Here is a 5,391-nt window from a genome sequence, read left to right as displayed (position 1 = left end):
ACACACACACACACACACACACACACACACACACACACACACACACACACACAGAGTCACCAGTTCATAAAGTTCCCCAGGAGGCATAATCAAGGGCCCTCTGGGTAACTTCAACTGTTTTGGATAAAACAGAAAGCAAAAATTCGTGTTTGACCCTTAAATTCTGTTGAAAGCTGTACAGAACAGTTCCTTGCTATGCTTTCCTTCAGCGCGCTTTCTCCGTTACCTCACTGTATCCTCACAACAGCACTGGAAGGTAGAGAGAGTAGTTACCGTAATCATTTGCTGATGATTATTTGAGAGAGAGGTAAGGTGCACAGCACCCCCAGCCCAGCTGCTTCCCCATATGCGGCAGTGGCAGTGTGGGCAGATGCGAGGCAGGAGACTTCAAAGCGTCCTGAGGCTACGTTCTGTTCCGCCTGGTACCTGTGGGGATGCCCCATGTTAGCAAGAGGTGCTCTTTTTCCTTATCAGAGTTGGCAGCTGGCATATGGGAACAGATCAATGCCAAGTACCAAGTTCTTTGTGCTAACTAGATAAAGCACCTGGAGCCTGGTGGTTCTTTCTGTCAGTTACATGCTATAACTAGGTTTGACTTCTATAATGAATCAGTGCTCCCTTGGAGGGTGCAATACTCGGTGTTTAGGTAATTAATTAGTAGCAGCCTGTCGCAACATAATGGAAAGCAGTGAAAGCCTCCCAAAAGTGAAGAGGAAGGTCACTCAACACACACCCCTCAGAGTAGCTGTCAGATCCACCAGGTGAGCTGTGCTGCCTGCGGAGACCCTGCAGCTGCAGGCCTAACCCCTGCGTGCCTTCCAAGGGCTGTCCCGGAGCAGGCCATATACAAGTCAGGGTGTGTTTGAACTTTACGATGTGTGCATGCTGCCAGTGTTTACTTTGGAGTTAGGAGGTGTGCTGTGTGCATGCATGTTGGTGTGCATGCCATTCTCTGTGTACTGTGGCCTCTGTTCATGGATAAGTGCATTGGAATCTCTTCTCAGGCTGTGCTGTGAGGGCCGCCTTACCCCCTGCTCCCTTCCCTCATGGAGCTGCCTTAAATTCTCTGGAACTTTTCCTCTGTAAGGGGATATCTTGCCTGGAGAGGATATCAAGCCCTGTTTCTCAAGGTTTTTTGAGGGTTTTGGTTGGGTGTGGCCTCCAACCACTAATTCTTTCTCTCCTTTCTGCATGACCCTCCCCCACCTGTTACTGCTCCTTTTTTTTTCTGTTATTTCCAAATAGGTATTAGAACTCTGAGGCAGCAACAATCTCAGAGCCAGTGAAATGTGGGCTTAGAAAGTGTTCCTGAGTTTTGGGGGCTCTGTGTCATCAGTAAGCAAATGAACATATGGAAGAAATATAGAGATGAATTAGGTTCTTGGTAACACTTAAATGGCTTGTTTTCCACTGAACTTTTCTTAGTAAAGATAAAGAGTACAACTGTAAAACCTTTTATGGACATTCTTCAAAAATAATTTTTAAGAACCCTATAAAAGATTGACTAAAAACAAGAAAGAGTGCTGTAAATTCGCATGAACTGTATTACCCTAAATGAAGGCAACCTGGAGTTACAGTGGATTTCTCAGTAGATCAGGAACTGAACAGTACGATGTAAAATATCTGCCAACATGCATTTTATACTTATTTTTATTTTATAATTTGTTCTGGCTACAATGTTCATTAGCTTAATATAACAGGTGTTATCAGAGTCATAAATACCTGAAAATGACTAACATTTCCTTAGTATTGTATGTTGCCTGAAATATTTGAAAGAAAAATGGTTTTTGAATTGAAACTGGTATGTATAATTCAATGCTTGGTAGGTCAGCACAGTTTCATGCATTTTTCAGAGTCAATAGTTTCAAATATCTTATTGTTACCATATGTTGTAAGATTTTAGCCTACATTTCAGGTTCTCTAAATCTCTTGAGCCATTTAGTTTTTTCCAACAAACGGTGAAATTTTCCTTTAAATGTGGATATGTATGTTGTAATTTATGATTCCTGGTTATGTTATTTTTGTGGAATCCTGGAGTAGCATTGATTTTTTTGTATCCTTGGAAAATTTAAATTGCTATAACAATGTTGCACAGAAATGAGCTCATGACATTTAGCATTCTGTATTTTAATTATTAACTTTAATTGCTAATTTACTGTAAAATGGATATGCCTTTTAACTAAAATTAAATTGCACATTGCAGTTTTCCAAAAATTTTTCTTTGTTGGATCTGGAAAGAAATTCTACTTTGATCTACACAGAAAAACATGATATAGTTTTAATCCTTGGAAACTTCTTAGGAAAAGTGTTCATCCATTAAAAAGGAAGCAGAAGTACTGAGAAATGAAGGCATTATCAACCAAATCTAGTTTTAAAGTGAACACATCCCAGCATATCTCACATGGAGTTTTTAAAAATAAGTTAATAATTCACCTCATATCAACAAAAGCCTTTGAAACATGGGTTTTTCACTAGATATCACCTAGTGCTAAGAGGAAAACCAAAACAATATCAGATTGACATTTAAGCTCTAAATTTGTAGTTGTCTAATGTTGTACTTAGTAAATGTGCGTCATTAATGCTGTATTCTCCTAGCTATTATAGAAAATTGTTGAAATAAAGATGTGGATATAAAGGATTTTTTGTTGGTGTCTTATAAATAAACCTACCATACATGGAACATGGAGCATACACCCACATAGACCTCACCCTGGACTATAAAACATACCTTTAAAGAATAGAAATCCTATAATATATGCTCTCAGGTGACAACAGAATTAAATTAGAAATCAATGATGGAAAAATAACTGGAAAATCCCAAAATACTTGGAGATTAAACAACACACTTCTAAATAACACACGGGTCAAAGAAGAAACCTCAAAAGAAATTGTAAAATATTTTGAACTAAATGAAAATACAGCTTATCAAAATTTGTGAAATGCAGTGGAAGCAGTACTTACAGAGAAATGTATATGCATTGAATACACATATTAGAAAAAAAGAGCTGGCCAAGTGGCTCAGTTGGTTAAGAGCTCACTCGAGTGCAAGCTCTGAGCAACAGGGTTGCCAGTTCAATTCCTGGCCCAAGTTGAGCTGCTGCTGAGTTGCCAACAGGTAGCAGGATGGCTCAGCTAAAAAAAAAAACAACCAAAAAAAAACCCTAAAATCAACCATCTAACTTTTTACTTTAGGAAACTGAAAAAGGGAGAGAGAGAATTAAATGCAAACTAAGCAGAAGAAAAGGAATACAAATTAGAGCAGAAATCAATGTAATTAGGACATTGATTTTCAATTGAGAAAATCAATGAAACCAAAAGCTGGTTCTTTGAAAAAATCAATAAAAAACTGATAAGCCTCTAGCCAGGCTAATTAAGAAAAAAAGAGTGATGACATAAAGTAGATAAGTGGCTGCTTAGGGCTGAGAGGAGAGGGGTAACAAGATAGGGAGTGATAGCTAAAGGCCATTGGAGTTGTTTTTTGTCTTTTTTTTCTGGGTACAGTGAACTTGATTGATGGTGAATGATAAGGTAGGGCTCCCTTGAGATGATGACAATGTTTGAAAATTGACTGTGGTGGTAGCTTAACATATCTGTGAATATACTAAAAACCAGAGGTGTATAATTTAAATGGGTGAATACAGTATTAAACTGAAGTACCTGTGATGAGTTAAGATACATATTTTAATCTCTAGAGGAACCACTAAAAAATTTAACTCAAGGAATAGTTTGTTTGTTTTCTAAGATGGAAATTAAAATGGTCCACTAAAAAAAAAATCTATCATCAAAAATATCAGTAAAGGAGAAATGGGGGAACAAAAAAGACACAAGCCATATGGAAAACAACAAAATGACAGTCATAAATCCAACCATATCAATGATTACATTCAATGTGAATGGGTTAAATACTTCTACCAGAAGGCAGAGATTGTCAGACTGGGTTAAAAACAAAAAAGCAAAAACAACAACAAAAGAAAAAACCAACTATATACTGTCTATAAAAGACACTTAAGATTAAAAAACACATACAGGTGGAGAAAAAAGGTGAGAAAAAGATATACCAATCTCATTCAAGATTGAAAAACAAAATCATAACAAATTAAAATAGGAGCTTGACAAAAGACATCTATGGAAAAACCTATGGCTAACCTCATAATTAATGGGGGAAAAAACAACAACACAACAAAAAAAAACACAAAACCCTTAATGCTTTTCCCCTAAAACTGGGAACAAGGCTAGTATGTCTGTTTGTTATTACCACTGCTATTTGACATTGTGCTGGTGGTTCTAGCCAATGCAATAAGGCACCAAAATAATAATGATAATAATAATAATGGCACCTAGATTGAAAAGAAAGAGCAAAAAAATCTATTTATTTGCAAATAACAATCTTTTATGTGGAAAATTCTAAGGAATCCACACACACACAAAAACTACTAAAACTAATAAACGAATTCAGAAAAGGTCACAAGATATAAGATCAATATACAAAAATCAATTATATTCTATATACTAGCAATGAACAATTGGAAAATGAAATTAAGAAAACATCCATATACATTCATAATTTCAAAAAGAATATAATATCCTGGGAATCAATTAATAAAAGAAGTGCAAGACTTGTACACTGATAAGTACAAAACATTGCTGAGCCATCTTGCAGGAGAAGCTTCCCAGCGGTCCAAAAACTTCCCTGAGGACTGGCGCTCGGCCAGGATGGGGCTTTCATTCCATATATTGATACAATATCAAGTCATTGCACAATTTTCCAGAAGTCATGATAGGATTTTTATTCCAATTATGTTAGGCTTATATATAATAACTTGGGTAGAAGTGATACCTGTACAATATTAAATATTCCTATCCATAAAAATGTCATGTCCCTCTATTTATTTATTAGGCCTTCCTTTATGCCCTTGCAGAGAAATTTAAATATTTCTCCACAAAGACCAAGTGCATTTTTGTCAGTGTAATTTCTAGACACTTTATATTTTAGTTGATATTGTAAATACCTTAGTTTTCTATTTTACTTTCTATTGTTTTTCCTAAATTTAGGTTATTGCTGATATAAAGGAAAGTTAACTCTTTTTTATATTTGATTTTGAATATGATCACCTGACCGAACTCCCTTACAAGTTCTAATAGTTTATTGATTCTTTTGGGGTTTCTATGGAAATGGTCAGATCCTTCTCTTTCCAGTAAACACCCTGCGGCCTAAGGGAGCTGAAACTTGGGCCGGAACCGCCTCAGAACACTACCCGTTTCCTGCCCGCGAGAGCCAGCCGGTCCCGCTGGGGATGGTTCCCGGCGGAGCGCTCTGTCCCCACCAGGTGGACCCACTTTACCGCCCAGCACTGGCGGGGAGGAGGGTCGCGCCCTGCCCCGCCCGCCCCC

The sequence above is a fragment of the Hipposideros armiger genome, unplaced genomic scaffold, assembly GCF_001890085.2.
Source record: "Hipposideros armiger isolate ML-2016 unplaced genomic scaffold, ASM189008v1 scaffold_12, whole genome shotgun sequence".
Lineage (NCBI taxonomy): Eukaryota > Metazoa > Chordata > Mammalia > Chiroptera > Hipposideridae > Hipposideros > Hipposideros armiger.
This window is presented reverse-complemented; position numbering follows the sequence as displayed.